The sequence below is a fragment of the Vulpes vulpes genome, chromosome 8, assembly GCF_048418805.1.
Source record: "Vulpes vulpes isolate BD-2025 chromosome 8, VulVul3, whole genome shotgun sequence".
NCBI classification, from domain to species: domain Eukaryota; kingdom Metazoa; phylum Chordata; class Mammalia; order Carnivora; family Canidae; genus Vulpes; species Vulpes vulpes.
This window is the reverse complement of record NC_132787.1, coordinates 56,887,008-56,910,988: the sequence shown is the minus strand read 5'-3', so window position 1 is coordinate 56,910,988 and position 23,981 is coordinate 56,887,008. Positions and strand designations below refer to the sequence as shown.

Genomic DNA, 23,981 nt, shown 5'->3' with positions numbered 1-23,981 from the left:
CTTTTCATAGCCATTTTAGTGGGTGTGAAGGTGTATCTCAGTGTAGTTTTAATTTGCATTTCTCTAGTGACTAATGATTGAATATTAGCCATTTGTAAATCTTTTGTAAAATGTCTGTCCAAATATTTTGCCCATTTAAAAACTAGGATTGTCTTACTGAGTTGTAAGGGGCTCTTTATGTATTCTGTATTTATTTTAACATTGCAGTTTGTCTTTTCATTTTTAATGGTGTATTTTGAAATACAAAATATTTTGATTTTGATAATGAGCAGTTTATCAATATTTTCTTTTATGGATTGTCCTTTTTTGTCTAATCCAAGGTTATAGAAACTTTAGACTTAGGCTTTCTTCTAAAAGTCTTAAAATTTTAGTTCTGACATTTAGGTCTATGATCCATTTTGAGTGAATTTCGTGTGTATAAGGGTCTCAAGTCATTGTTGCATGTGAATAATTATCCTAGTACTATTTATTGAAAAGACTACTCTTTCCCCCATTAAATTGCTCTGACACCTTTGTGAAATATCAATGGATTGTAAATGTAAGATTTTTATCACCAGGTTCTTAATATTGTTCCATTGATCTATTCCTTTCCTCGTGCCAGTACCACAGTACGTTGATTACTGTTGCTTTAGGGCAGTGGTTCTCAGCCAAGGCTGATTTTGCCCTACTTCCCCCAGGAGACATTTGGCAATGTTGGAGGACATTTTTATTTTATTTTATTTTTTTTAAGATTGTATTTATTCATGAGAGACACAGAGAGGCAGAGAGACAGGCAGAGGGAGAAGCAGGCTTCCTACAGGGAGCCCGATGCAGGACTCGATCCCAGGACCCTGGGATCGCGATCTAAGCCAAAGGCAGATGCTCAACCATTGAGCCACCCAGGTGCCCCTCGGAGGATGTTTTTGATTGTCATGTCTACGGGAGAGAGAGGAAGTGTGTGGGGGCATTAGTGGGGGGAAGTCAGGGACTGAGATAGTATTGACTCCTTCCTCCCCCCCCCACCCCGATAATAGTTTACCCTTCCGTTTGTTTGCATATCTTATAATTTTTTATTGAAAAACATTTTAGGAGCGTCTGGGTGGCTCAGTTGGTTATGCATCCACCTCTTGATTTCGGCTCAGGTCCTGATCTCAGGGCCATGGGCCAGTAGGAGGAGCATGTAATCAAGCTCAGGATGGGCTTGGAGGGGAGAGAGTAGTCAAGACAGATTCTGTAGATCGGCGATTTTGAACTGGAGTGAATCTGAAGGGAGAAAGAAGCTATTGGGTAAGGCAAGGATAGCTGAAGACACCAGGAGGTATGATTTCCAAAGGTAGGAAGACTAGCCTTGAACTTGAGAAAGGACATACACTTCAGAGAGACCCAGGAAATCATCCTCTCCTGCAGTCCTTTTCAAGCACTGCCCACAGCCCAGGGTAGGCCCCCCAGGGCCCCCAGCAAGGGTCCCTGTGGTGGCTCTCTGTTCTGAAAGCCTGGGTTCAGCCATCTGCAAGGAGAGACAAAAAAAGAGTTTATTGAGGAAGTAGTTAAGGGACTCCTGTGGAAATAGATTTCAAAAATACTCATCAAAACTTCGGATGACTCCAAAATGAATGAGCGTGGGCAGGGTGTTTTGAAACTGTTCCAGGGTAGGAAGCCAGAAAACTAGGCCACTAGAGGGCAAGAATCTCTATTTTCTTTTTTATTCTCTTGATCTTCAACTGGTGGAAGCCTCTGGGAGGCTAGAGCTGCAGTGAAACCTCTTAAGTTTTTCAAGACACCCTAACACCCTAACCTGTGACCAACAGAGGATGCCACAGCCCCTGTCTGAGACTGAGGACTCGGCACAGGGTCCCGCTTGCCCCGGAGCTCATGCCCCATGGAAACCAAGTCAGCGATGGAATGTTTGCCAAACAGAAGGCAGATGTTGCCTGAAAAACACTTTTTCCTTTCCTTCCAAATATTAACCCCCACACACACTTCCTTTAAAGGCTTTGATCTCTAATAGGTAAGACTTAGTAGAAGATGAAAAATCTCTCCAATCAGAGATATTTTAGCTAGAACTCTACAAGTGATTTTAGAAAATTCTAATTCGAACCATAGAAATGATTGTAGCTCGCATGGGACTTGTGGAAGAGTGTATGTAATGATGTTTTGTAAGTCAAATTATAATTGCTCACCGTTTTTCTTTGGAAGATTTTATTTATTTATTCATGAGAGACACACAGAGAGAGGCAGAGACACAGGCAGAGAGAGAAGCAGGCTCCCTGTGGGGAGCCCGATGTGGGACTTGATCCTGGGACTCCAGGATCATGCCCTGGGCCAAAAGCAGGTGTCCAACCACTGAGCCACCCAGGTGTTCCACTCACCGTTTTTCTTACTTATTCAAGTCTACTTAAGTCCTTTGGAATTATTTTTTCCTTAAATGTTTATTGAGCATCTATGTGCCAAGAACGGTGCCCAGTGCTGGAGACCCAGTGCCAACTCTGACACGGTGGATCTGCTGGGGTAGCAGAGGGTAGACCAGCAAGCCAAAAAGCATGCTCTCTAGTAAAGATGTGTGCCCAATGCTACCAGGGCTTGGAAGAGAAGAGCCCCCCCCCCTCCTGGGGGTGTGTGGCAGGTGAATGTGATGGCGACAGTAAAGCAACTGCTGACTGTGAGTCCTCCCTGTTGGAAATGGGAGGGGAGTGAGTCTTCCTAAGCGAGGAGGAGGACTGAGAGCAGGAATCACCCCTTTTGGAGTAGGAGAGCTACCGGGTGGAGGAGAGAGCGCAGAGAGGGAGCCAGGCCGCCCCAACTCGAGCTCACAGAGAGGAAGCCTTAGAGCTGGGAGGAGTGAGGAGCTTGGAAGTGGTAGGAGTCTGGCTGCAACACACAGGGAAAGGCAGTCAAGCGTCTGCCTTCAGCTCAGGTTGTGATCCCGGGGTGCGGGGATCCAGTCCCACATTGGGCTCCCCGCAGGGAGCCTGCTTCTCCCTCTGCCTGTGTCTCTGCCTCTCATGAATAAATATAATCTTTAAAAAAAAAAAAAAGGTTACTGAAATAATCCAGGGTGAGGAACGATGGCAGCTCAGACCTGTCGAGGACCCTGATGTGGTCTGGATCCCGAAGGCAGAGCCGAGCAGGCCTGTTCACCAGCCGGTGATGACTGTGAATGGAAGAGAGAAGCCAAGGTCGACTCCCAGGTGCAGGACCTGACCCGGGCCGGCTGGGGTTGCCCTCGGGTAACCGACCCAGAGCCCCGAGGATCTGGGAGGGGCGCACCTGCGGTTCCGCCGGCCCTGCGAGCCCCACCCCCACCCCGGGCGGCCCAAACGGGGGACAGGGCGGGCCTGGAGTTCAGGGGCGTCGAGGTGGAGGCCCCCCTGTGACCAGGGGTGCGGGGCGCCGCTGCGACGCGCTGAGACCTCGGCGGGGGCGGGGGCGGGGGCGGGGCCGGGGGAGCCCGGGCTGGGCTCGAGCCCCCGCGGTGACCTCGCCTGCAGCGCGTCCCGGGATGGCGGGGACAGGAAGCCGGCTCAGGGCGGGGCCAAGAAGTGGGGGGGGGGGACGCAATGTCAACGACTCTCGAAGGGAGTTTTGCTGCAGGGAGGGGCCCCCAAACCAGGCGACAGGCGGACAAAGAGGGGTGCGGGATGCAGGACAGATTCTTCTTGGAGGAGACCCTGCGGCTTGTTGGGTGTTCCCATGGAACCTCCGGGTGGAGGGGGAATCCGTGCCGCGGGAGGCAGGGCCCTGGGGCCAGGCGCTGGCCGGGCGCGGGGGGCGGTGGGTCGCGCAGGAGGCCACAGCCTCGCCCCGGGAGGCGGCGGCGCTGCTCCCACAGGGCGCGGGGCGCGGGGCGCGGGGCGCGGAGGCCCGTGGGCCGGGGCTGCGGGGGCTGTGCCCTGCCTGCCTCTGCCCGGTGAGCGGGACCCCAGGCCACCGACAGAGTGCGGGTGGCGGTGGGAGTGGGGTCGGAGGTGTTGGGATTTAAGGAGAAAGGAGACAAGAAAAAGTGTAAGAAATAGTTTCACAGCAAAGGGGGAATAGGGGGCAAGAGGGCAACCACCCCATTTTATGGTCTCTACGGTACCAACTCTTACCAGCGTATCTCCCCACCTCTGGCCGCTGAGCATTGGAAAACCCAAGTGCAATTTTCAAGAAGGAAAGAAAAATCTTTTTAAAAAGCATTTAAGAACTGAGATGTCTGGGAGGCTTAGTGGTGGAACATCTGTTTTTGGGTCAGGGTGTGATCCTGGGATCGAGTCCCGCGTGGGGCTCCCCACATGGAGCCCGCTTCTCCCTCTGCCTGTGTCTCTGCCTCTCTCTCTCTGTGTGTGTCTCTCGTGCATAGAGAAATAAAATCTTTAAAAAATGAATAATGAAAGTGTTTAAGAACTGACAGCCAGTGGAGGAGGCTCGTGAGAGTCTCCCAGTCTAGGAGACGTGAACCCAAAGAAGTCAGGCCCACACGCTCAAGGCCACCTCTGCCCCTGAGCTCCTCAGCCGGGCTGGAGGGAGGTGACACACGCAGCCAGCCACCTGCATTCCCTGTGCTTTGGGTTCCCCCTCTGGCCTCCCTGCCCTTGTGGGATATGGCTGGGTGCCCCACTGAACCTGGAAGGGACAGGTCGAGGCAGGGCCTCTCCTTACACCCTGAGGCCAGGGAAGGGCAGCTCATCTGTGCTCCCTGAGGCCCAGGTGAGGATGGATGCGCCCAGGACCTGGAGGCTGGCTGGTCCCCGAGCTCACAAGCCTGCAGCCCCTCAGGAAGCAGAAGGCCCCCCTGGTGCAAGGAGGAGGGGAGGGGAAGCCACATTGCCCCTCAAGCCCCGGTGGCACTGCCTCCGGGAGCTGAAAGCTGGGGGCACCCCGGGGTCTCATGTCTGACCTTGTGTCCTAGGGGCTCTCCGTGCTCCCAGGGCACCCTTCAGCTCCGTGCCCGTTTTCCTAGCCTTTCTCGTGCACCTTCCCGGCTTCATATCTCACACTTGCCCGGCCAGCATGGCCAGCTCAGTGGGAGCCGGAGGGACAGGGACGAGCAGTGTGGGGGAGGGAGGAGAGGATGGAGGGAGCGAGTATGTGGGTGCGGGACAGTGGGAGGCAATGAGGGGGGAAGGGGATTGGTCACAGGGCTGGGTTGAGGTCCTGGGCTAGCTCCTAACCCTCCCCTGGGCCAGAATCCTGGAATCCCAGGTCTCTTGACTACAGTGAAGCTCAGCAGATGATGGGGTCCAGCAGGAACCCCCATACTCCTGTGTGTAGCAAAGGCAAAGGGCATTTCAAGCCAGAAAGGATGAGGTCAAAGGCAGCCAACTAAACTCCTGCCCTGTGGGTAAGGCCCAAAGCAGGACCCACTTCCTCACCAAGGCAGGCAAAAGTCCTGCAAGAGCCACCTGACAGGGCTGGGGGCCTGTGTCTGTCACTGTGCTTCAGTGCAAGGGGCAGGAGCCAGCTGTGGCTGCTTAGGTGGAGGGACAGGGGTAGGCAGGGATGCAGACTGTCGGCAGAAAGCTGGAGGCACAGGCTCGGATGACGGGTAGGAATCAGGGGTTCAGGAACCAGGCCACGGAAACCCCCAGGCCGGGAGGCCACCGGCAGACACAGCCTGCACCGCAGGACCATCGCCACCCGTGCTTAGTGGCTCCTTGCTTTGCAACCTCCACGAGGTTGGACGTGTAGTGTCACCAATGGCGCGGGGTCCAGTTGCTCCCTCTGGCCAGCAGGGAGAAGAAGCTTTGCTCACCGAGATTCATGTCTCACGGGATTCCCGACAACTTGGAAGGCTGTGTGGGTGCTGGCAAGCAGCAACAGCAGGAAAGACAGACGGTCTATAAAAGTCAAACCCTCGAGGTTCGAATCCCGGGTCTGGGGCGCATCCACTGTGTGGCCGGGAGCCAGGGAGCTACCCTCCTGAAGGCTCAATCTTCTCATGTGAAAAATGGGCTAATAATACACCTCTAACTGGAGGGTTGTGGAGATCCAGCAGCTTGGCCCACCCGGCATCACAAGGCCGGGCCGAGGGGTCAGGGCTTCACTCCGGGCCCACTGCTTGGCTCCAGCCTTGCTCAACAGACCCCCACGTCCCGGGGCTTTTACAGGTGACGGTGGCTGCACACAGTCCCTCTGTAACTCAGGCTCCTGTGAGTCAGCTTGACAGTAACACCTTTGTATTCCGAAATGCCAGGAGCCCCGATGATCACATCCCGAGAATCATCTTGTGTAATCCTCCTAACAAAGCATGGGGTAGGTCCTATGGTCACTCCTGTTTTCAGATGAGGAAACTGAGGCTCGGAGAGCCAAAGTAGCTTCCCCGTGGTCCTTTGAGGAGAGAGCGCATACTGCTAACCCTAGGCAATTCCACCTTGCTGATGACAGATCCTGCCTGCAAACCCACCCCGACCACCTTAGCTCACAGCATGAAGCCAACCTCCCCCACCCCCACTGGCCACCCCCGAGCCAGGGCCCATCAGGAAAGTCGCAGGGATCTTGCTGTTTCCTTCAGAGCTGAGTGGGCCCCTTTTGCAGCCTGGTCCAAGCCTGCTGCCCAGGTGAGGTGAGTCCTGCTGGAGCTCTGGGCTGCCCATGGGGATGTGCACCCAACCATGAGCTCACTTAGCCAGGCTTCTCCTTTGGGGCCCAGAGGGAGCAGCAGCAGAGCGGGTGGCCCCAAGGTGCCTCCGAGAAGCCAAGCTGTGTACCACGAGGTCCTCAAGGAGCTCTGAAATGAGCAGAAGACAGGAGACTGCTGGAGGCCTCCCAGGCATGTCAAGGATATTCTCTTGAAAAGGGCACCAGTGTGACGCAACAGAGTGCAGTTTGCCCCGGGCATTCAGGGCCTGGTGCCCTTTGGACCAAGTGCAGGGGAAAGGTAGCCTGCAGGATGCAGGGAAGCAGGGCACACCTGGCTCCCTTGGGGATTGTTTCATTTGACTCCTCTGATGAAATGTTTCTAAAAAATGAAAAATGAAATAGTCCGAGGGTTGGGTGTTTTCCCACTTGGCAAACATCTGTGATTTGTAGGGCACAGGCTACTCCTCCCTTGCTCTAGTCCTTTCCTTCTTCTTCCGCCCCCCATCCCCCCGCAGCCCAGCTCAGGTCAAGATCAGCTCAGCTTCCCCTGGGTTGCTCCCCACCAGGGAGGGCATCTGGACAGGTCCCCCCACTAGCACTCCCAAGAGCCCACAGCAGGTGCTCGCTGACCAGCCACCAGCATAGTCCACTAAGAAGCAAGATAGGGAGGCTTGTGAAGAGACCTCCTGATTCCCAGCAACATCACGAGAGTAGAGGATGCAACGGGCGAAGCCACCCAGCACCCCTTTGCCACAGGGCGGGAGCAGCTTCCCTTAGCTCTCACCTTGGCCTTAAGAACCGACAGCCTCCACTTAAAAAGGAGCTAGAATTCTTTTTTTTTCTTTAATCTAACTTGAAGGGGTCCTGGAGACTGTCATTGGAGATAGTTTGCTCATAGGAAACAAAAGAGACAGAGAGGAAGCTTTTGCCAGATTCATTCATGCAACATTTGTTTATTTACAAAGCACATTCTGTAATCATTAGTGCTGAGTTAGTGGAGGGTTTACAGAGATTGTTATATTTAGTCTCTGGCCCCAAGGACCTATCACTATATTGTCGTTTTCTTCTTTGCTCTCTGGATGATTTGAATCAGGAGAATCACTCTGTGGTCTATGTATACAATGGAATATCACTCAGCCATTAGAAATGACAAATACCCACCATTTGCTTCTACGTGGATGGACCTGGAGTGAATATGCTGAGTGAATTAAGTCAGTCGGAGAAGGACAAACATTATATGGTCTCATTCATTTGGGGAATATAAAAATTAGTGAAAGGGAATAAAGGGAAAGGAGAGAAAATGACTGAAAGTATCAGAGAGGGAGACAAAATATGAGAGACCCCTAATCTGGGAAACAAACAAGGGGTAGTGGAAAGGGGGGTGGGCGGTGGGTTGGGGTGACTGAGTGACGGGCACTGAGGGGGGCACTTGGCGGGATGAGCACTGGGTGTTATGCTAAATGTTGGCAAATTGAACTCCAATAAATTTTTTTTTTAAAAAAAAAGAATCACTCTGGAAAGGGCTTTCTTTATCCCATCTAGTCTTTTTGTCAATAAATGTTAGATCTGATTTGTTTTGGCAAAGGTGACCCAGCGAACACTTAGGCCAAAGATATTTTTCAGTAGAGTTAGCGTAACAAGTATGGGTTTAATTCAACTCAGCAAGTGCTGAGTGAGCAGCTCTTCTAGATGGCAGGTATGGGGCTGGGCACCAGGGGTCCGGGCACCAGGGGTGCAGGGATGAATGAGATTCGTCTGTGTTTTCAAGAAGATCACAGTCTAAACACATCCAAACTGCAAGGTTGAATAAGTGCCATGAAAAGACCGGACATGCTGTGGACAGTGGAGGTGGGATCACACAGCTGGGAATCGGGAAGGCTTTCTGAAGGAGGTGGCATCAGAGAGTTAAAACATCCCCTCCGCCCCACACCTGTCTCTCTGTCCCAACCCAGCCATGTCTGTTTATTCACTTACTTAATCATTCATGTACACATTCAGCAAATATTTATTAAGCTCCGAGGCACTGGGCTGGACTTGAGAGTACAGAGGTGAGCAGCACAGATCAAGTCCCAAGCGCTTATATGCATTCCAGTAGGTGGACATGGGTGAGAGACACCAACCGATGGAGACCTGAACAGATTGCCATGTCGACGATGGTGAGTGTTATAAATTAAAATAAGATAAGGCACAGGGGACACAGAGCCAGGGCACACAGGGGAGGCCTGTGTGTTTCATTGTTTTATTATTATTTTTTAAAGATTTTATTTATTTGAGAGAGAGCGAGTGAGAACAGAAGGAGAGGGAGAATCAGACTCCTCGCTGAACCCAGAGCCTGATGCAGGGCTCTCAATCCCAGGACCCTGAGATCATGACCTGAGCCAAAGGCAGATGCTTAACTGACTGAGCCACCTGAGCGCCCCCTGTGGGTTCCATTTCAAGTACAGCATTGGAGGAGTCCTCTGTGAGGTGGAGACATTTGCACGAAGACCTGAATCAAGTGGTAGAGTGAGCTCTGGGGGATGAGTATTCCAGACAGAGAGAACTGATAAGCACAAAGGTCCTGGGGTAGGAACATGATCCGTGACCAGGTGTCAGGAGCTTTGTGAATGAGGGGAATGGGGGGTGGAGAGGCAAGCAGGGTTCAGGACAAGAAAGGCCCATGTAAGGAGTTTGGGTTGTATTCTAAGGGTGATGGGAGGCCATGGGAGTATTTGGGCAGGGATTCAGATAATTTGACTTGAGTATTGATGAGATTGTTGTGGCTGTAAAAGGTCAAGGAGGGAAACAAGGAGGACTTACGGTGTATTTTCGATTTGAAGAACAAAAAATAGAGTTGACCTTTCTGATATAGGGAAATAAGGAGGAAGGCTGGGGGCAGGGACTTCAGGGACTCAGGTTTGGATGTACCAAGTTTAAAATGCCTGTTAGAAGTAACTGAGTGGAGACACCGAGCAGACAGCTGGATCTGGACTTGAGGGCCTAGTCAGAAGCACCCATGGCCACGCAGAAGGCCAAGGAGATGCGGACTACCAAGGGTTCTTTCAGTTCTGATCTGTAGGAAATCATTAGAACTTCCTTTGCTGGAGCAACATCAGTAGAATAATGAGGTAAAAACCAAATTGTGCACGTAAGGCAGTGAGCGTATAGATTATTCTTCCGCAAGAACCAACTTCTGGCTTTGTTCATTACCTTTTTCTTTGTTTCCTATTTCATTAATCTCTACCCGTATCTTTATGAACCTCCTTCTAATTTCTTCAGGTTTTCTGTTCTAATTTCTTGGAGGGGAGTCTCACCTCATTAATTTTCAGCTTTTCTTTTCTGAGGCAAGTGTTTCAGGTAGAAAAGTCTCTGAACATCCCATGTGCCACGCTGCGCAAGTTTTAAGATGTGGCGATTACGCCATCATTTAGCTCTGTGGATTTCTAAATTCCCATTGTGAATGGAAATTCTTTGGCCTCCTCCTCCTGTCTTCTTCCCAGCAAGGATACAATTACAATTGAAGGACCATAGAAATGACAGGCAGATCTGAATCCCGAAGACATGGAAATTCTAGAAATAAAAAAGTGTAACCACTGCAATGAAAATCACATTCACTAAATTAAACATCACGAGACACATTGAAAGAGTATTTATTCAGAGCACAGCAAAAATATATAGGAATATGGGAAAAACAAATGGGAAATTAAAAGCATCAAAGACAGACTAAAGCCCTATTATGTCTGATTGGAGTTCTGGAAGGAGAATAAAGATAAAATGGAGCAGCGGTGATCGATATTGAAGAGATTCCAGAAATGATGCAAAACCCACATGAAGCCACAGATCCAGGGCGCAGAACATTCGAGAAGCAGGATAAATTAAAAACAAATCCATGCCTAGACACAGTGTATTGAAATGGCAAGACATCAAAGGCAGAGAAGAAGACCTTGAAAGCCACCAGAGAGTAAATACAGATCCCTTGAAAAGGACAGCTAGAAGGAGGCCAACTTCTCTGCGGAGCAATGGGAGCTGGGAGACAGACCACAATGGGTCGAGCAAGAAGAGCTGCCCACCTAGGTTTGTGGGCTCCGCAAAAGGGCTCTTCCAGAATGAGGACAAAATATCAACAGGATGCAAAACTGAGAACACTAACCACCAAGAGAACTATTGTAAAGAACAAGCTTCAAGGAAGAAAATGATGCCAACAGGATGGTATGAGATGCAAGAAAAAAACAGTAGGCAAGTAAGTGGTCACCATATTGATAAACTCAAAATATTTCCACCACGCCCCGCCACCTGGAGTTAAATATTCTGAATATCTCTGGGAGACTTCAGAGAGGGAGAAATGGGGAGAGGAGGAAGATGGTAAGATTTTTGGCTAAGTGTGTTTGGTAAACTTGGGGAAATAGCATGTGAAATAGCATGTGAAAATTCTGAATGTGGAGAGACAAAATGTGGAGAGACAAAATAATATGGAATAAAGGGAACAACTTGATTAATTTTTTTTAAAGGCCAGAATGAGGAATGACAGGGATGGTTGGGTTAAACAATTGCAAGAGGTAGGTTGATTTACCCAAGGCCAGACGAGATGATAAGGCCAAGCATGGGTTAAATGCCCCCGTGGAGGGCTTTACCGTGAGGGAGGGCAGGTCCACACCAGACCTTTGGGAAGTTGAGGTTGCCCAGTGTGACGTGCACCCAGGGTGGGGGCAGGAAGCTTCACCACGCTGTGGGTCATCCCCGTCATCCCAACAAAGAGCCTACAAAGGCCATGCCCTTACAGTCAAAATGACAGTCAAGAGCCTTTGATCTCAAACGAGGAAATGCAGAGCTTATGCCAAAACCAGGCCGGAATTCTGAGCCCCACATCGAAGCCTCTGGAACTGTGAGGGGCTGACCTTATTTTTACTTACAAGGGACATGATTAGTGCCCTAGCCAGTCCAGGCCCTCGGATCCTGCCATCAAGGGAAGGGGCTGTTCAATTGTCACATTGAAAACCTACCTCTTGGCGATTGTCCCTTGAGGCTGAGCCCTCTCAGAAACTAGAAGAACACTGGAGAGTGACACACACACACACACACACACACACACACACACACACACAGTTTTAAAACTACAACTCCAGGGACGCCTGGGTGACTCAGTAGTTGAGCATTGCCTTTGGCTTGGGTCATGATCCTGGGGTCCTGGGATTGAGTCCAGGCTCGGGCTCCCTGCAGGGAGCCTGCTTCTCCCTCTGCCTGTGTCTCTGCCTCTTTCTCTGTGTCTCTCATGAATAAATAAATAAAATCTATAAAAAAAATAAAAACCTACAACTCCACTGTTATGGCCATAAAATTTCCTCCCCCACCACCCAAGCTTGGCTGGTTCCAAGTCCCTGCTCTCCCAAGTTTTCACAGCTCACCTGAAAATAATAGGAGATCCTATCCTTTCAGTAGCCTGGACACATATTATTTTTCACATTTTCTTTTACTGATGAGGAGACAGCGACCCAGAGACTGACGTGGCCTGCCCGAGATCACTCCGCGGTGAATGGCAAAGCAAAGAAAGGAAGGTGGGCTGTGTGGTGTGGGCCCGTTTCTCTTTCCGCTAGCAGGTGCGAACAGAGGGAGTCCCTGGAAGAGAATGGGGCTGACTCCAGCCTACATTTCCACCCACCCCCTCCCACTCACCTTGCTGCTTCTTTTTTGTAGAAGGGTTTTTCCCCCCCAACAAATAAGGAAAAATTTGAGAGAAACATAGAACCTCGAGTTTGGATTTTAACGGATTTCTCCAGCATAGGCCATGGTGTGCTGTTCCCCAGAAAAAGCCCAACATCCAGATAATGGTAGTTCCTGAAAGAGAAAACGGAAGAGGAGGTCATCAAAGAAATAAAGTGAATTTCCCCAACCTAGAAAGCACGAACTTACATGTTGAGAGGAGGCTCTGGGTACCTGTCACAAGACTACCTATCTAAAACTGTGACTTTTTTCCTTTTTTAAAGATTTAAAGCTGTGACTTTTTTCCTTTTTTTTTTTGTAAGATTCTTAAAAATCCCAAGACCCTGGGATCACACCCTGAGCCAAAGGTGGAGGCTCAACTGCTGAGCCCCCCAGGTGTCCCTAGATGCTCACTTTCAACTGAGTTTGGGTGGCAGAGAAAGCTCACTTTAGTGTCCCCTGGCCAGCATGGGGTCCAATGTTGGCACGCTGATTCCAAATGATTAATCCTTTCTCTTCTCTAGTAATTCAGATACTGCTTATTTCCTTTTCACCTCCCAACTTGAAGACTGGGTTGCTGATGAAGTGCTATTTCATGGGAGCCGTCTACCAATGGAAGTTTTGTACTGTTGGAATATTTTCATAAGGAAAGCAAATTTTTGTTCTCATACAAATGTGTGCTTTTTTAAACCTTGGATAGGCAGGTGTGGAAATGGAGTAACAGAATTGGGTGTCAGAATAAAGTCTTCTCTACATTTCCATCTGCATCTAGATTTTATTGTGTGCACAGCAGTTTCAATGTCTTCCCTGGAGAAGAATGAGAGGAGGAATTCTGAAACAGGCATAATTCAAGAAAAAGTTGCTCCCTGGGGTACCTGGGTGGTGGCTCAGTCAGTTAAGTGCCCGACTCTTGATTTCAACTCAGGTCATGATCAGGGTAATGGGATCGAGCCCTGTGTCGGGCTCTACGCTGAGGTGGAGCCTGCTTATGACTCTCTTTCTTTCTCCCTCTGCTTCTCCCTGCCTCCCTCATGAGCGTTCATGTGCTTGCTTTCTCTCTCTCTTAAAAAAAAAAAAGAAAAAGTTGTTCTCTCAAGATCTTTCATTTTGGTTACTTCTCCAGCAAGTCTAGCAAATGATTTTCTCTGTAATCAATCAGTGGGTGTGAGCTTATCCTACTAAGTGATATTATTGGTATTATTAGTATTGTTACCCAACATATACAAGATTAAGTCATTTTTTAAAAAATCAAGCCATATGCTATGGGTAATAGCTGCTGTTCCATCTGTTTCAGCATCTCCTATAACTGAATGACAGAACAATTCCAAAGCCATGCAGTTTCTTTTCTGCCAAAGAATGATGAAAATGGCCCATCATCTTTTTGCTTCAGCCTATAATTCTGTTAAAATTTACAGTTATAATTACATGCCTTTTTAAAAAAGATTTTATTTATTTACTTGAGAGAGAGAGAGAGAGAGAGATCACAAGCAGGGTGAGGGGCAAAGGGAGAAGCAGACTCCCTGCTAAGTGGGAGCCCAACTTGCGCTTGATCCCATGACCCTGGGATCATGACCTGAGCTGAAGGCAGACACTTAATCGACTAAGCCACCCCAACCTGCGCTTGATCCCATGACCCTGGGATCATGACCTGAGTTGAAGGCTGACGCTTAATTGACTAAGCCACCCAGGTGCCCCTAATTTCTTTTTTTTTAAATTTTATTTATTTATTCACGAGAGACACACAGAGAGAAGCAGAGACACAGGGAGAGGGAGGAGCAGGCTCCTTGTGGGGAGCCTGATGCGGGACTTGATCCCAGGACCCTGGGATCACGCCCTGAGCCAAAGGCAGATGCTTTGGCTCACTGAACCACCCAGGTGTCCCCCCAATTTCATTCTTAAGACACAATTTACGGATGTGTGAAAAATGTTTTGCTTGTGATTCCTAAGTCACTTATTATCTTCGCTGTGATTTTTCTAAATGAATGTCAGTCTAAAGATTGATTTTCTATTCTATAAACACATCTTCTATCAGTTTTGCCCTTCTTTTGGTAAGACTGCCTGTCCCGACTCCCATACCCCAGCCTTAATCCTTGACAAGCAACTTTAAATATTTTAATTCCTGAAAAGTCCTTATCTAATGAAAAGGAAAAAACACAAATGTTTCCTCTACTGTTTCCTTTTACTACTATTTGCATCAATACTTCTGGTCACCAAATGTGTGGATTTTTTTCTCACACCAACCAAATCTCCAACACCAGCTGGGTATTCTATGATTCCATTCAGTTCAGACACCATCTACCTGGAGTCAGATTCCACAGGTTAAGGGCTTAGCAGCACAAGACTGTTCTCCCTTCATATACCAATAGCAAGTGTGAGACCTCAGGGGATCCACATTTCTGTCTGACTTGGCTACAAATCAGGGGTTCCCCAACTCCCTCCTCAGGTTTAATAATTTGCTATAATGGCTCACAGGACTCAGGAAAACACTTGTGTTTACTGGTTTATTATCTTATAAAGGATATGATTAAGGATGTAGATGAATAGCCAGATGAAGAGATACACAAAGAGGTCCAGAAGTGTCCTGAAAGCAAGAGCTTCTGTCTCTGTGGAGTTTTCGTACACCATTCTCCTGGCACATAGATGTGTTCACCAACCCGGAAGCTCTCTGAACCTGCTAGCTCAGGGATTTCTATCAAGGCTTCATCACATAGACCTCATGGTTTAGTAACTCAATCTCCAGTCCTACTTCCTTCCCTGGAGGATGAGAGTAGGGATGAAAGTTCCAAGCTTGGTCCTGATGACCATTACCCATCCTGAAGCCATCGAGGAACCCACCAAGTCACCTTATTGTAACAAAAGATGTTCTATCACCCAGGAACTTCCAAGGGGTGTGGGGAACTCTGTGTCAGGAACAAGGATCAAAGACCAAATAGTGTTCCTATCACCTTTATTGCTTAGGAATGTACAAAGGGTTTTAGGAACGCTGACCAGGAGCTGGGATGAAGACTAAAAAATCTGTATCTTATTATATCACAATATTATATCATATCTGGGAAGTAGTAGAAGTACTAATTTATGGTAGACTTCAATAAGTTAAAGACCTGTCATAAGTTCTAAGGGCAATTTAAAAAAGGGGGGAAAAGCTAGTGGAAAGATAGGAAAACCTGATTTAAAAAAAAAAAAAATATATATATATAGTAACAAAAGACAGAAAGGAGAGAAAAAGCCACATAGATCAGTTGAGATGAATACAAAATAAATAATGAGATGATCGATTTAAACCCAAATATGCCAACAACTACATTAAATATAAATGAACTAAACACTAATTAAAAGCAAGGATTGTCAGCCAGGATTTTAAAAGACATAAATATTAAGCTATATGATGCTGTCAGTCTACTGAAATATAAGGATAAGAAATATTAAAAGTAACAAAACAGAAATACTAATCAAAATAAATATGGCATTATTATGTTAAAATCAGAAGGATTACCAGTATTACCTTTTATGCATAGCAGATAAATAGGAGTAAGTTTTTTAGTACCATAGGTTTTTTTTTTTTCCAACCTAGAAGTCATTGCTTGAAGAAATCTCAAAAATACATCATCTTTGATTACTGAAAATTGATGTCAGTGTATTCAGTTCTTGTAACAAGTATATTGTTTACATTTTTCTTCAAGGACTCAGAACTATATGAAACTATCTTAAAGCACTCTTACATGTCTGTCACTGGTAAGTGAAAAGAACATGTGTTTTGTTTGCCTCATTCTTTTTCTAAAAACAGTTCTTTTTTTATACATTATTTATATGTTATGTTTAGATAGAAGATGATTTACTGTGGATGGTGTTATACATGGTTTGGGTTTTTTTCCTTCTTATGAAACGTTGAAGGAACAAAATACATCCTCAAAAGCCATAACAAGTATTCTTGAAATACTTTTGGCCTAAGTGGAATTAAATAACCAAAAGCTAAATATAGTTCCTAAAGTTTACTTTGTCAATGTTTTGAGTGCTAGTACATCAAGCTATTCTACAATGACCTGAATCATGCTGTATTATTCTTTCTTGCAGTATTTAACTTTTTTTTGACACTTTGGGTTCATAAATTTCTTCTTATAGTTATCCTTCTAACCCATTCTATCTTACTCTTCATATCAACTGGCATTATATTTCCTATGTATTTAGCTATTTGTTTTTAATAATTGTTTTTTGTATGTAAAATTAATCATGGTAACATTTCGATTTTGTAATAATACATATACATTTATATTTGACTTATTTATTATTTATAGGATTATAGAGTTATATATAGGATAATTATAGATTTATTTATAGAATTAAATAAATTCTATAACAGTACACAAAGAGATTCTCACTCCAAAATACATCTAAAATGATTACTCTCAAAGTTGAATATTTTAATATTAACATTAAGCCGAATGGCATAACATATGCAATTGGCTGACATTTTTGCACTAATTGTATATGATGGTAACTCTCAAGGTCACATGATTATTGGTTATCATGAACTCATGGATGCCAGACATTATGCTGGAGTATGCATTTGGCTCTTTCGCCTTCTTAAGGCTGAGGCTTAATACCAATGTCAGAGTTGAACTAGTATGCACCCTGTGCATACTATTCACTTCTGAAGAGGTCTTCTACCAAAACATGGTGTAAACCAAGAAGAAGGAAATGTGAGATTCAGGAAACCAGAGTTCCATCTTTTTGTTGTTCTTGTTAAGATTTATTCATTTATTTTAAAGAGAGAGCGAATGCGTGCATGAGTGGGGGGAGGGGCAGAAGGAGAGAAGCCGATTTCCTGCGGAGCATGGAGCCAGAAGATAGGCTGGGCTAGATCTCAGGACCCTGAGGTCATGACCTGAGCTGAAATCAAGAGTTGGATGCTTAACCAACTGAGCTACCCAGGCACCCCCAAAGTTCTATATTAATGGAGGCAGGAAGAAAACCTCCAACTTGACAATGAAAGGAGATTTTATAACACCAGCTGTGTGTCAGCCAGTCCGTAGTGCGGCAGGTTAAAAGCATTCGGAGCTAGATTTCCAGGCAGGTGAAACTGATAGAAAACCTGATGTGTTTGAGTGATTGAGGGGCTAAGCACCCAGTCTCCCAGGCTTTGTCTCTTCTCGTCACTTCCAGTGTTGGGTGAAACACTACATCCCAGGTTGGGGGATCTGGTATCCCAAGTGGGCAGCCCGTGAAGGCACTGTTAGATAAGGCAACCTGGAAGTGCAAGGGAATAGATTCCCATGGGGTGATGTGCCCATTCACATGGGCAGATAAATTCTCTATTCTTCTTCTCTTCCATTGAGGACACTGGGGCACAGTTTTAACCTGTCAGCTCATCTGGAGAACTCACAAGTGCAGAAGAACATACCTGTCCAGCAACCTGCTGTTCCCTGGTGGCTTTTTGTGCTATCAAGCTCACTAACACATCACTTTGCATTGCCTCCCACCTTTCCTTCCTGCCTTCCTTTTTCCTCATCCTCGCTTACCTAGATTTGCTTCTCCCAAATAAAGTTGATGCAGTGTAGTCTGTACTTCGGACTACTTTTTAAAGGTTCTGGGCCAAGATGAAGACAAATAACTAACCCAGCAACTTCTATGAAAACTCAAAGTAATGAAACAAATGGCAATTAATAATAGTAGAAGACATGGCTCAGCCATTAATAGGGTGTAGTCCAACACTGTGAATACTAAAAATCCAACAAACATTGAGCTAGAGCTGCCCTGGAAGAATGGCTGGGAGAGAGATGATTGGTATGTGTGGTGGTTCTAGTTAAAAAGATCTAAATTCTCATCTTCTATAGTGAGAAGCTAATTAGAGTTTTGAAAAATCTGAAAAATTAAATGGTAAAAAAATTAAAAGAAAACACTAACATATTTGAAGAATGATTGCCTTTGGGGACAATAGGAAATTGAAAGAAAATAGGAAATTGAAGGCAATTCTTTTTCAAATCTCACTGAATTAACCAACTCAGCCAACACTGTGACTTCAGTCTCCAAAAATGCATTTGAAAATGCATCTCAGGGACGCCTGGGTGGCTCAGTGGTTAAGCGTCTGCCTTTGACTCAGGGCATGATGCTGGTCCTGGGATTGAGTCCTACATCAGGCTCCCTATGAGGAGCCTGCTTCTCTCTGCCTGTGTCTGTGCCTCTGTGTGTCTCTCATGAATAAATAAATAAAGCCTTAAAAAAAAAAAAAGAAAATGCATCTCAAATGCTGGTTACGATAAAGGGCAACAATGTGGCTGTATTGTTGTTTACTATATAATCAAAATAGGGTGAATGAATGTTTGGCTTTTAAAGAAACTTCCAGTTTCCTGAAATAACTGCACCATTTTTTATTGCCTCCAGCGCTTGGGACTTTCCCCTCAAAATGCCTCCTCAGAGGCAACGGCCACCTTGGCAGGGCTTCACAGCCAGTAGCAATGGTAGGAGGAGTCCATGCAGCCCTGCGCTCTCTGCCATGAGGTTCATGAGCCCAGGATTGATGCTGTAGGAGTCAGATCCACTCTGCATCCCTCACCCAAAGGGCACTCAGATCCAAGGCTTCCACCTGCCCCAGGAGGATGGCCATGCCCTATACACTGTAGGTGTCGAGCTTCTTGCCAACACTGGTGGCCAAGCCCAATCAGAAACCAAACAAAGGCAGGGGCAGAGTAACTTGAAAGTGGTCTCTATCGTGGGAGCTTCTTATATGCCAGAAAAGGAGCCTCATGGTACCTTGGGATGATGTTGTTCAGCCTGGTACCCAGGATGGCATTTCTGAGTGGACCATATGTGAGGGACAGAATCGTATTCAACTGGGAGGCATCAACCATCAGGAGAAAGAACACTTGTGAAGCACCCAGTAAGCGCCAGGTGCCCTCCTGGATGTTTTAAGGGCGCTATCTCTAAGGCCCACAACACCTCTGCAGGGTAAACCTTGTTGTTCCATCTTGCAGATGGACCTGAGGATCAGAGAGGCTAAGGAGCTGGCCAAGAGGCACACAGCACCAAGTGGTGAATCAAGGATCCATCTACCTTCGGAGTCCCCAGGTTTCTTCACTAACATTCTGGGGGCCCTTACAGAAAGAAGCCCATGGGGACGGCAGCTGGAGACTGAGACCTGGCAGCCAGTGCGGAGGTTCCTAAGGAAAGCACCGCACCATCTGCTGTCAGGTCACCCAACAGCAACACCTGGAAATCTTGGGTCCTCTGATGGGTTTCACCATCATCACTGTCGTGATTGTGAGTCACTGGTACGCTGCGTGGCTTGACAGTTACTGAAAACTTGTACAGCCTTGCTTTTATTTGAACTTACAGCGCCCCGCAGATGTTATTCTGCCCGTTTTTCAGATGAACAAAATGAAACCCTTGAGAAACAAAGAGAAATCCTTTCTCCAGGAACCCTTCCTTCGGAGCACAGAGCTCCAGGGGCAGCCCCTCTGAGGGCTGGGGTGGGAGGGTATGGGGCAGGCTTCATCCCGGGCAGCGAGGGGCCCTGCCAAACATTTGTGGGTGTGAGTGAGGTGAGGGAGGAAGAAGCCAGGCCGAGTGGATTACTGAGCATTTGAACTCAGCCTCAGAACAGCAAATATTGATTCAAGAAGCTGCCCAAAGAAGCTGACATTTTTACAGTCAACAAATAAAACCGAGCCCCTCCCAGCCCCCTTCATCAAAGGCCCTTTCTCTCTGCAGCTGCCAGGGCACATTTGTCATCTGCGCCTGGGAAGAGGAGGAAGGGCTGGTGGGAAATGTCCACAGGGGCCTGGCTGATGTCAGCACTTCACCTTTAGAGAGAACTGAGAGCCCCAGGCCCCAGGGGTGGGACCTCGGGGAGCCAGGCAGCCAGCCCAACAGGTGCCAGAGTCCCTTGGGGCAGAGCAGAGCCTGGCACCTGAGTCCCCAAAGACAACAGACACGCCTCCCACACAGCTTCCTCCTGTGGTGGCTCCTTGGCTGGTTAGCCTGCCCAGTGCCCCTCACTCACGGACTGGGAAGCTGAGGCCCAAAGAGATAAATGGCTCTCCAAGGTAAATAGTAAGAGAACAGTGAGGTTTGCGCAGCTCCTGGTGTCAAGGCATAGGGGAGGCTCAGCTCTCACTAAGCTGAAAATGAGAGGCAGCCACCTGGTGGATGACGGTCCCTGCCTTCCTGGCTCTGCCTCCGTGACCCGAAGCCTGGCCTTCATACCCTGCTCAGACAGGTCCCTCCACCTGGACTCCCCAAACCCTTTTGGGGTACTGCTCATCATTCATGCCTTGCTCACTTGTCACCTCTTGAGGAAATCTTCTGAATGCCCTCCCCATCCTGCCCCCCTCCCCCACGACCTGCACTTGCACCTGTACCTTTGGGGGGCAGAATCACTGCCTCTCCCCCAGCACTCCCTGGAAGCATGGGCTGCTCCTGGCCTTGTCCGCCAGCGCTTGTTTCCCCTTGGGTGAGCCATCCCTTGGGTACTCATTTCTCGGTCCTTCCAAGCCAGACACTCCATTAAGGGCAGGAGGTGTGCTTGGTCCACTCCTGTCACCCAAAAGAGCCTAGAAAAGTGCCTGGCACTGGGCAGGCGCTCAATCAGTGCCCGTGGGATCGAATTAGAAGTATCTAAGATAAGCAGCGAAGAAGCCAGAGAAGGGAATCCCGCTGCATCTGGACCGGGAAGGAAGGTGCCTCGGCCCAGGCAGGTGCACCTCAGGACGGAGGCTTCTGCCCTTCGTCGCTTTACTTGCCCTCCTCATCACCTGGGGGCTGAGCTTAGTTTCCCGGCCAGTCCCCATCAGCCGCTGGGAAGGCAGAGGCTGAAGAGCACGCAGCCCTGCGCTCTGCCTGGAGCTTCTGGAGCATGTCAGGGAACCCCAGAGGCCTTTCCACTTGCTGCCCGACCGGTGGGCCAGCCTCTGAGCTGCTGCCCCAGTGTCCACGGTTTTGGACTCAAGGCGGTCAAGGACAGTTCTTCTCAGGACGGGTCCCAGGCATTGCTGCCGAGGAAGCTGTGCAGCCATCCCTGCGGCTCCCCAAGGCTCTCCACCCTCTGGGCCGGGGGGAGGTTGAGACTGGCCCCTGTGGTTGGGCGTGAGCCTGGCGCCAGTTCAGGGCAGAAGCGGCACAGACCCCTCCTGAGACGGACATGCCAGTGGTCTAGCTCATCACTCACAGGAGGCCCACGAGGGTGAGGCCACCCAGGGACCAGCAGGGGGGCAGCGGTGCCACACCCTCCACACCAGGCCTCCGTACCCGGTGTCCAAGGCAAGTGCCCCACGTGTCACCATCTCCTAGACAGCGGGGAGGGGAGGGAGGGCTTGCAGGCCTGCAGCTGTTTTTAGCAAGGGACGCAGGGGTCTCTGTTCACTTTGGTCAGCTAGAGCTTGGCCACGTGGCCACGCCCACCGCACAGGAACAGGAACATGGGAAGTGTAGTTCCTGGCGCAGCGGCCACGTGCCAGCTCAAAGGCGGCAAAGTTGATGTGATCCAAGTAAAAGAGGGCGTGTGGATCCCGGGGATCCTCACTCACCAAATGGCTCTCCCAGTATCTGGGGCTCCCGGGCAGATCCTGGGTGCCCACAGCCCGACCGCCAGCCTGCTGGCCCCGGGGACCTTTCCTCTCCACTGGCCACCTGCCTCCCAGCTCAGAATGACCTTGGGCAAAACCTGCCTGTTCCCAGGGCTTCCTTTTCCCCATCTGGAAAAGACGAGACCCAGACCAGCGATCACGGGGCTTCCTTCCAGCACTGACCTTTGACAACCACGGTCATGGGCAAGTTCTTTAACCTCTTGGGGTTTCAATTTCCTTATCTGGAAGAGAGATAAAAATAGTTCTCACTTCTGAGGGCTGTTAGGAAATCGTCTAGGGTCATTCCTGTCATGTAAGACATAACCAATAAACGCTTGCTGTAACCAAAGTAATCTGAGTTCCATTTGTCAGTTCTTTTTTTTTTTTTTTTTTTAATTTTTATTTATTTATGATAGTCACAGAGAGATAGAGAGAGAGGCAGAGACACAGGCAGAGGGAGAAGCAGGCTCCATGCACCGGGAGCCCGATGTGGGATTCGATCCCGGGTCTCCAGGATCGCGCCCTGGGCCAAAGGCAGGCGCCAAACTGCTGCGCCACCCAGGGATCCCCCATTTGTCAGTTCTTTAGGGAGAATCCGGTGAACTTGTTCGTGCGAAGACAAGCATCTGCCGCAAGTCCTATCATCAGCCTCCTTCTTGGTCGTTTTAAGGGTCAGGCTCATGTCTGGAACATTGCATGTGTTCAAAAATGAATTCTAGATCCTGCAGGGCAGATCTCTCCCCCCAGGTGTCCCCTGCAGGCTGGCTGGACACTTCCCAGGGAGCCAGGGCAGCTGGCACATGTGGGGACGCAACTAAGCCAGCAAACCCAGAGGCCACCAAGTCTGCTCTGAGGGAGCTGCCCTCCCCAGAGACCACGGTGTCCACCTGCACCTCTTGCTCCAGGCTGCAGGGCAACTTCCCACTTAGCAACTAATGGATCTGGGAGAGCTCAGGCACCTGCTTTCCACTTTTGCACATCAATGTCCAACATCACCTTGGTGACAGAATGGGGAAGGAGGGGCAGGTAGGGAGGGCTGGGAGTGCACCATCTGCCAGGTTAGCCCAGAGGGGTGCCCACCGCTGGGGCCCAGGCAGGCCCAGGAGTGGGGCAGTGACCAGAGCTGTCCCCAGGAGACCCCACCGAGCTGTGTGCAGCACTCGCAGACAGGGCACAGCGGCCTGAGACCCGGATTGCCAGTGTCCCGGCTCATGGCCATACAGTATCATCTAATTTTGGACTCTACACTATGGATACTGAAGGGGAAGCGTATGTAATCTGAAGGGACCCAGAAGGCCTATATTTGCCACATATCTACATTCTGACCTGTCACAGGCAGGCCCTGAAAGACCAGAATCGAGGTGAAGCCAGGTCACCTTACTCAGAATACCTTCTTGCCTACCCAATCTATTATTGCAGCCATTTTATGGATGAGGAGCCTGACTCAGGGAGGTGAAGGGACTTCCGAAGGTCACATAACTTGGAAACCAGGTCATGAATCTCCAGGCATGGGGCCTGTCTCTCTGTTCTGCAAGCCTGTGCCTCAAGGATCTGTTCCTCAAGCCAGTGCTTGATGCCACCATCCTGCAGCCGACACAGCTCTGGGCAAGGGTCACTGAAGAGTGATAGCTAATAATTATTAAACATTCAACTTTTTCTGTCACTGATCTCAGGTGACCAAACAGCACCCTTGGGCCAGGGTCAGGTGCTGGCGATGAGGTTAGCAACAAGCCAAGGACTCTGCCTTGCAGGACTCCAAAAACTGATGAAGGGTAGCGCCTACCGAGCATTCAGTGAGGAGTTGGGGGCATCTTCACTGCCATCCTTGGGTAAATAGTGATAATAATAAGCCTCTTATGCAGGAAGAAAATGTGTTGAGCTATATCTGTGGCCTTTCCCTTTGCCTCTTCTGTGTCTTTCTCCGCCAGGACCATCCATGGCTTCTGGGAGGATTAGGATCATCACAACAGGAATACAAAGGAGAGAGTGTCATTTTGCACATTTTTCTTTTTTTAATCATATGCTTCATTTTATTTGGAATATTCAGAGTAGGGAAGTCTATAGAGATAGCGCATTGGTGGTTGCCAGGGGCTGGGGCAGAGGAGAATGAGGAGTGCCGGCCCAATAGGTACGGGGTTTCCTTTTGTCAAGGAGAATATGGTTTGGAACTTGATAGGGGTGGGAGTTGCACAATATTGGAAATCTGCTAAA

The 23,981-nt window shown here is 48.7% G+C and overlaps 1 long non-coding RNA gene across 1 annotated transcript; it reads left to right on the top strand.

Annotated features, from left to right (window-relative positions):
* The first annotated feature begins 8,567 nt into the window (after nucleotides 1–8,567).
* Nucleotides 8,568–22,119, top strand: LOC140599972 (uncharacterized). Its single transcript, XR_012003059.1, has 3 exons — nucleotides 8,568–8,693; nucleotides 15,894–15,945; nucleotides 19,182–22,119. It is a non-coding gene; the product is annotated as an uncharacterized lncRNA (long non-coding RNA).
* The last annotated feature ends 1,862 nt before the right edge of the window (nucleotides 22,120–23,981 follow it).